The sequence below is a fragment of the Coenobita brevimanus genome, chromosome 83 (genome assembly GCF_032717465.1).
Source record: "Coenobita brevimanus isolate Jiangsu-jjx chromosome 83, ASM3271746v2, whole genome shotgun sequence".
Classification (NCBI taxonomy): Eukaryota; Metazoa; Arthropoda; class Malacostraca; order Decapoda; family Coenobitidae; genus Coenobita; species Coenobita brevimanus.
This window is the reverse complement of record NC_137036.1, coordinates 11,069,241-11,078,294: the sequence shown is the minus strand read 5'-3', so window position 1 is coordinate 11,078,294 and position 9,054 is coordinate 11,069,241. Positions and strand designations below refer to the sequence as shown.

Here is a 9,054-nt window from a genome sequence, read left to right as displayed (position 1 = left end):
TAGTGGAAAAGTTTCTAGAGAAGGGAAAAAAGTTGTAGGCGGCCTTCATGGATTTGGAGAAAGCATATGACAGGGTCGATAGACAATGATTGTGGAAAGTATTAAGAATATATGGAGTAGATGGGAAGTTGTTGAATGCTGTGATGAGTATGTATGAAAGTGCTAAGGGTGCAGTGCGTGTAGGTAGTGAACTGAGTGAATTTTTCTACTTCAAGTTTGGAACAGGAATGTGTCATGTCTCCAAGGTTGTTCAATCTGTATAGAGATGGGGTTATAAAAGAGATACAAAGTAGGGCCGTGAATGCTGGAGTGGCCCTAATGAGAGAGGGCAGTGTCTGGAAACTCCCTGTACTGTTGTTTGCAGATGATACTGTGTTGTTAACTGAAGATGAAGGGGAGCTGCAAGGCTTCGTGGGTGAGTCTGAGAGAGTGTGTAAGAAACGGAATCTAAAGGTGAATGTAGGGAAGAGTAAGGTTATGGTCTTCAAGAGAAGCGAAGTCATTGAATGTACAGTGAGGTTGGATGAGGAGGAAATGGAATATGTCAGTGCAATTAAGTATCTGGGTTGTGTGATGAGTTAGGATGGAAGTTTAGATGGTGAGGTGCTTGAAAGGGTACAGCAAAGAAGAAAGGTTGCTGGTTCCCTGAAAGGTGTGATAAGAAATGGGGAAGTAAGCATGAAAGTGAAAAAGTTACTACATGACAGTATTGTGATACCACCTCTAACTTCTGGAAATGAAGCTTAGATCTTGTTGGAGGGACAGAAGTCAAGAGTGAGAGCAGTGGAAAAGAGTTATTTGAGAGGAGCATGTGGAGTCACATAGAAAGAGACCGACGAATGAGGGAAGGAGTGTTATGGTGTGGATGTGGATGTGATAGGAAGAGATAGGAAAAACACGTTGAGGTGGTTTGGCAATGTGGAGAGGATGGAGAGTGAAAGACTGACGAGGAGAGTGTATGTGAGTGAGGTGGAGGGGGGTAGAGGGAAAGGGAGGCCAAGGATGAGATGGAGGGATGGAGTGGAGAGGGGTGTGTCAGCTGGGAGCAGGGCAGTGAAATGGCTGGGTACAGAGCGACATTTAGGTGATTTGTTCGTGGTCACCTCTTATGGGATTAAGGCGTCTGGCAATCTCTCTCTCTCTCTCTCTCTCTCTCTCTCTCCCTCTCTTTATATACATATATATATACAGTATATATGAGTGACCTCAAATGACATCGGAGGTCAACCTCACATCGCCTGTTAGAACGGGAGGTCATATGAGTTTCCATCCCAACATTTGGGCTGCTTGGTCGAGTCGTTCGAGTGTGTATTACTAGTGACCTCTAATGACCTCTGACCAGTGACCTCAAATAACCTCGGAGGTAAACCTCACATGGCCCATGCCCGAACTGGAGGTTATGTGAGTCTTCATGCAAAAAATTGGGCTGCAGCGGTAACCGGCACGTCACGGGCCAAAAAAGGCGAATACTCTACTGGTGACCTCAAATGACCCAGATCTGAAATTTTACCCCTCTGAAACCATGCTTGGGCCACCTTGATTTAAAATTTATATGGGTCTGCGGGTCACTGGCCCTTCTTTCGGGAGTGACTGTGGGATATATATATTGTTATATATGTATTTTGTATATGTATTATAAATATTATATATAACTATGAATATGTATAAATAGAGAGAGAGAGGGAGGGGGGAGATTCATATAGATATAACAGTATTATCAGAAATTCTTAATCTTTGAATGAACCAGGTAATCAGTATGTGATGCGTTTATACTGTAAATTACGTACCGGGAATTTTTACTGAAGGAGATTTACATTACAACAAACTACTAACACAATGCTGCTCACGAGCTCTGTATATCACACTTATTCACCCTCTGCTTTTAACAGTTACCAATTGTGAATCTGTTACTTTCCTCACCGATAATTTCAAAATTCATTCATCCAGCTCAGTGCAACACACTGTCCCTTACACACCTCTCTTATGTCACTCTGTTCTGTAGTACACATATACTTCACTAATTCATGTCTTTGCAACGTACTGTATCAACCATTGAGTGTAGGTAGGTGTGGTTGATTGATAGTATCCCAGGTTTGTTAAATACTTTTTTTCTTATATAATCAATTTTGCGTCGGAATTTGTAGTTTTACGGAATACCTGTATTTTCTTTAATGCAGCAACTATTTCATGGCCTAATGAGTTTACTGTTTCATAGCCTAATCCATACCGATATTCTCTATTTCTGCAGATCCTTTAAAACCTTCGTACGTACAGAGCACAGTACTTACTCTATCCAATCGATAAACCGTCCTTGTTCTAATATACTATCACGATGTCAAATTTCTTTACATCTATTGCAAAAGAAAAGAGTAGGACGAGGTTGACGAACGGCCAAGGAAACACATATCAGCGTCTCATCACACACACACACACACACACACACACACACACACACACACACACACAAATACTGAACCTCCATTATCAATTAGCCTTTCCCTTCATCAACCCTTTCTTCCACCTTGCACTGGCCAGGAGGGTAAAGAAACTATTGATCGTGATGGTACATGTGATTACTCTTCATATAAAAAGAAACGAGTTTCGTGACAACATAGCTCTGCTGTGGTCCAAGAGTAAAGATAAATCTCTCATTCAGCCCACTGTCGAACCTCACTGTTGTTCACTGTCATGCACACTCCGATTACCTCTGGGTAAAGCATCTTCCCGTCCATGCACTCACTGTACTTTCCACTATGCCTGCTGATTTACTTTAACATGTTATACATTTCTTTCATCCCATAAATGCTACAGACATCTACCAGTTTCTCAAAACTACCCTCCCAGACAATTTGTTTGCAGATTGTTTGACCTATATATCTCCGCTTTCCATGTTTACTATTTTCTCACACACTATTTCCTGTCAAATAATTATTTTCCTTTAATTTGGATTTTGCTAAACATCTTTCCTTTCATCTAGGTAATGAAGTACCCGTAGAAATACCAAATTCTCTTCTTTCAACCTTTCCATTACACTTAGGTTACTCGTTAGGTGCTCTCTCCTGCAGGCAAAGAAAATCAAGCAACACAGCTTCCTGGACCAGCCATAGAGTTCCTTCCCTCCTTGCAAAAGCACTTATCTTCTCAACTGTCCATGGCTGGAAGGATTCCTTCTCTAAAGTTTTGCAAATGCAAAATAGTAGAGATGAGAAATCATGATACTTCTTTCACTGACATAATTTAGTATAACCTGCAGTAGACCAGCATGTGATAGTATGTTCATCTTTCATCGCTCTCTTCCCTCCTTTAATGCGCTGTGCAGTAACGAGACCTGATGGCTGAGAACGTTCATGGACTTGTCTTAGTTAAATGAAGCAATTGTCTAATTTGACCACTCACTAGTACGGCTAGCGGGGCCACACCTGCCAGCTTCCACCACTCATTACTACGACTGGCGGGGCCACACTTGCCAGCTTCCACCACTCATTACTACAGCTGGCGGGGCCACACCTGCCGGCCCCCACCACTCATTACTACGGCTGGCGGGGCCACACCTGCCAGCTTTCATTACTCATTACTACGTCTGGCGGGGCCACACTTTCCAGCTTCCACCACTCATTACTACAGCTGGCGGGGCCACACCTGCCAGCTTCAACCACTCATTGCTACGGCTGACGGGGCCACACCTACCAGCTTCCACCACTCATTACTACGGCTGGCGGGGCCACATTTGCCAGCTTCCACCACTCATTACTACAGCTGGCGGGGCCACACCTGCCGGCCCCCACCACTCATTACTACGGCTGGCGGGGCCACACCTGCCAGCTTTCATTACTCATTACTACGTCTGGCGGGGCCACACTTTCCAGCTTCCACCACTCATTACTACAGCTGGCGGGGCCACACCTGCCAGCTTCAACCACTCATTGCTACGGCTGACGGGGCCACACCTACCAGCTTCCACCACTCATTACTACGGCTGGCGGGGCCACATTTGCCCGCTTCCACCAGTCATTACTGACAGTCAGAGCCACACTTGCTTCCGCCACACCAGCAGGCAGTACTCACCCGCAATCTGGGCAGCAGTCGGTACTGGCGCGGTGTTGTCAGTTCTGATTCTCGCACTAAAATCACGTTAAAGGAAGCCTCATCAAACTCTGCATCCTCGGTGGCGATCATCTCGAACTGCACCTGCCGGTAAAACAGAAGGATGGGAAGGAAGTAATGAGTATAATAGGTTAAACAAAGACAGAGAAAGATATAGCAGAAGAACAAGCTCTTTATGGCCCTACTGGACCTTTCAACACGCTCTAATGAGAGCCGTTTTTGGACCGTGCTTCGCTTCGTTCGCCGCCAATGATTTATGTGTAGACCCGGGAAAGTCTACGGAAAATCCCCGACGGATTTTGAGTAATGTGAAACTAATGGGAACAATTAGGAATCAAAACACCCCCACAGAAAATTTAAATCGTGATGAAACTGAAACAGACCCAAATGTGACCCAGTTGCGACCATCCTGCCAACCTTCACCACAACAGACACATACACACACACATAGACACAAACAAAATTACACATACATGTACACACTCAAAAAGAGTTCCACCTGGACCACCTAGTCGCGGGATATGGCTAACGTGGCAACAGTGCCTGTGTTTGTGTGTTCGTGTGTAGACAGATAGATAGATAGATAGATAGTTTATTGACCACAGCTTACAATATATTCTCATATACATAATCACAAAAACATATATGTATATAATTTGTACAAAAGATTATAACAAATTCACAATACTAAACAGCCATAGTCCACAAAATAATTCATCAAAATACAGCCAAAAGACTTACCGGTATCTAAGCAATTACAATAACAAAACAAATAATGAATCAGCTGACAAACGTTAATGATACACCATTAAGATATCATGAATTACTTTGCATGTTTTTTCAAGAGTAAAAGCTTCTCCGAAAAGATCCGCCATTCTCCTAAAATTATATTGTTCTCTGATATCCTCTGTTAAAGGGCACACCTCTACCACATGTCTCTCTGTTTGAATAAGACCACAGATACATAATCTCTTCTCAATGGGAAGACTACCACGCCCCCTCCTGTTCCACCTACCAGTCTCCACCGCCAAGCTATGGCCACACACACGGAATCTTGTGAATGACATACGATATGACTCGCTGACCACGTGTTTTGTTTTATATATATCATGTAATACAAAGTCAGGATTAATTTCTCTATAAACACGACACCTAGATGCAACTGAATCTGTAATCATATTGTGAACATTAACAAGGAAGATTTGCCGGAGACTTCATTCTGAATGAACTCCTTAACAATTTTCCCTGTGGGCGTCCTTGCGTCAGTGGTAATTCTGATGGCAAGTGACAGCGGATCGTCATGCATAACAGATCTCTCTAACCACATTCTATGAAAAAACTTGTGTTGGGACCACTTAATAAAGTCCTGAGGTGTCGGATAGCCCGCCTCAGCATAGCACACAAGGTTGGATGTCGACCTTCTCACTCCCAACAATTGTTTCAATGCCCAGTTGTAAAGTTTAATGACAGGTTTAACGTCACCACCAACCCATGACTCACAACCGTACATTAGGGATGAGATCAAGGCTGCATCAAACACTCTCCTTTTTACAATAAACGGGACATCATTATTCTTATTTACAAAAGACACGTATTTCAAAACATGACATAGCTTGTTTTTTGCATGCAGCTGAACGGCTGAGGACACGGAGCCATCACTCGTGAAGGGTGAGCCTAGGTATACGTAACTAGAACATTGCTCAATAACCATGTCCCCCACGTAGATCGGCTCCGCGTCCCCATCCTCGCCATTTATCACAAAAAATTTAGTCTTACTACTGTTTATCATCATCCCATAACCTTGACAGTATTGATATGTTATCTCTAGTTTCCGTATCATGCTATCTCTGCTTGTTGAAAACAACACAGTATCGTCCATCATGATTAGGATGTGTAACTAATGTAGAAATCCTTGTGGGTGACATTTCTCCTTCATTACCTTTATCAATTCATTGACAAAGAGTACAAATAAGAGGCATGAGGTCGGAGATCCTTGCCTAACACCTACTGTAGCAGTCATGACGGCAGCGCCCACAATACTCTCCGTTACCCGGTAAATCGCTGCTATTGCTGCTAGCATCACCACGCCACAACCTAACCTCTTTAGAACTGAAAACAACTTTCGTCTCGGAACTAAATCATACGCCTTAGAAAAATCTATAAATGTTACAAAAAGTTTTAGTTTCTTTCTCTTTGCAGTATCAGTAAGGAGGCGCAAAGTAACTATATGTTCCGTACAACCGCGGTTCTTTTGCGCTCCTGCCTGTTCCCTGAAAGGACTAAACCATCTTCCTAACCGCTCACATAACACCATGTCATATAGTTTAGCTATGCAATTTATGACACTGATTCCCCTATAATTATTAGGGTCTCCTCTGTTTCCCTTCTTAAAAATAGTGAACATTTTTGCCCTCTTCCATGAGCTAGAATACAAACCAGAGAAAAACACATTGTTAAATAACGTTGTAATAGCAAGTATCCACTGTGCTGGGAGTAGAGTCAACACACCCGGGGGGAGCCCGTCTGGCCCACACGCTTTATCAGGCTTTATTTTCTTTACTTGTTGGTGCACCTGTGCGGGCGAGATGGGCTCATCCAGTACGGGGATAGTGACATCAGTTGTCACCTCATCTACAACCTCATTGTTCACATCCTCTCTGTTCAGCACAGATTCAAAATGGAATTTAAAATCCTCATCACTGACGCACAAGATTTCATCAGGTCTGTCCATGTTAAAGTCTCCTTTCCAATCAATTGCTCTCCACACTCTTGCGTCGTCAGCGTCATCCAGCAGCCTCTCCCACCTACCAAGATTGCTACCACCTATCTCTACTGCTCTGTCTACCCTGCCTACATTGTCCTCCGCACACGAGTATAAAGCGTCAGTGATGCGCTTCTCAAAAGCATCAACATTTACATAATCTTCATTAGGTACTCTTTGCATAATATTATTCACAAATGCTTCTTTGTTGATTTTGTTAAATCTGAGTGACTTTCTTATTAAACAAGTCTTGCCAGCATTTCCATGAAGGGCTGCGTGATCCCCTAGCCACTCCGCCCTTGTCATGAGATTGTCCAAATCTACGCCTGAACACGTAACTGTTACTGTAATGGGGGCATGATCGGAAGGGAGGTCACCCCGCCTTAACACAGAAAAATCACTCATATAGTCTATCAGAGACGGTGACGCCACACATGTATCCACCTACGAAACCCAGGTGCCGCGTCTCCGATATGTTTTATCACCAGGAAAATGTTTGTCAGCATACATGAGGTTATTAATGACAACCAATCTGTTATCAATACATATAGTACACAACAATTCAGCGTTATCGTTAGCCCTGTTTACATCATCGTGAATCACTGGGTATGACGTATCATTTACATTAGGTATCTCCGCTATCGACAATAATTGCCTCACACTTTTCCCAAATCTAGCATTCATGTCACCAATTATGATGTATCCTTTATACATGTACCTAGAATTTACTTTTACTTGGATTGAGGCAAATAAGTCGTGGGAGTAATACGGGGAGTCACATGGAGGAATGTACGAGTAACAGAAGCCAAACGACACACCCTCAATGTTACGAAACTGCATCCAAACTTGATCTCCAATGCTTGTGTCGACATCAAATACCAACGTAGATAACCAGTTCTTAATACAGACAACCATTCCACCCCGTTCCGTTGAACCAACTACCTTACTCCTATAAGTCACATATCCGGGGAATGACACTGACATTGACGTCTTAACATCACTAATACTAATCACATCATAATTATGTAGCATCTGCTGCACATTTGTTTTTTCTAACTTTGTGCGCACTCCACCTATATTCCACGACAGTACGCTTATTTCCCTTACTTGCTGTGGTGATCCAAAAAAAAAAAAAAAAAAAAGGGTTCCAGTTATCAATTACATCTGCATCCGTTCTCGAGTATCAAGACGAATCGTGCATCCTGCATTCTCCGGTCGAGCCTTCTCTGTCGTCTCTGCTTCACGTAGTCGCTTCCACTCTCGCCTGACACACAGGTGACATCCCTCTTGACGTAAATCCTGTTGAAATTACTCCCAGAGGTTTTAAGGCAGCTGGCATTGTCCAAGATGAGACTGCGTTGATTCTTATCAGCCAAAGTGAACAAAATAGGGCGGCGCCTGGTGCCAGATGAAGCGTTGTTTCCCAGCCACGATGTGTTCCACCCACACCTGCTACACCAATTTGGGACAAAATCTTGCCGATTTTGTCCTCATCTGTCGTAGCACCGTCCAATGCTTCGTTTTCATCAGGCACGCAGAGAATAACGATGTTCGACTCTCTCTCTTTTCGGTCCAGTGCTTCTAAGAACTGCTGTTGCTTCACCATTATCTCAGCCTGCCTGTCGACTCGAGCCTTGAGTTCAGTGTAGTTTTTGTTCAATATGCTATCAGGGGAGGTAATCATGTCTCTCAGTAGTTTCACCTCATTCACAACATCGTCAAGTCTCTTATTAATCTTCGACAGTTCACCATCCTCTGAGTTAGATGATAAAATGGAGTCAATTAAATCATCCTTGTTGATCTTGGCCAGCTGGTTACGCTGAAGTTTACGTAGATCTGACAGTTGCTTAGTTGCCATGGTGACGCTGTGATGTCAGACCTCTAATGCGCATGCGCGGACAGGATTTGGCGATTTGAGGGAGAATTTTTCCAGTGGTGGCCTTATTCTTAAGACTATTTATATCTTCTACAATCGCTCCAAAGTGAATTAAGTGGATCGTTGTGGCCTTACTGCATTCATGTACCGAAGGTTGCGGTCTGGTGTCCGGGAGCCTTCAGAAGTCCACAGAATGGCGAAAAAACTTGAGCTCAGTCAGCCTGTTGTTTACCTCTGACCGCCATCATGCCCGAAAATTTTTCGAATCGCCAAGTTTCATCCTTTGTGCCGTGTTATATTAATATGTGGTCAG

General features: G+C 43.4%; 1 pseudogene; it reads right to left on the bottom strand.

The window, feature by feature from the left end:
• Positions 1–8,023: 8,023 nt before the first annotated feature.
• Positions 8,024–8,723, bottom strand: LOC145409914 (uncharacterized; annotated as a pseudogene).
• Positions 8,724–9,054: the final 331 nt, after the last annotated feature.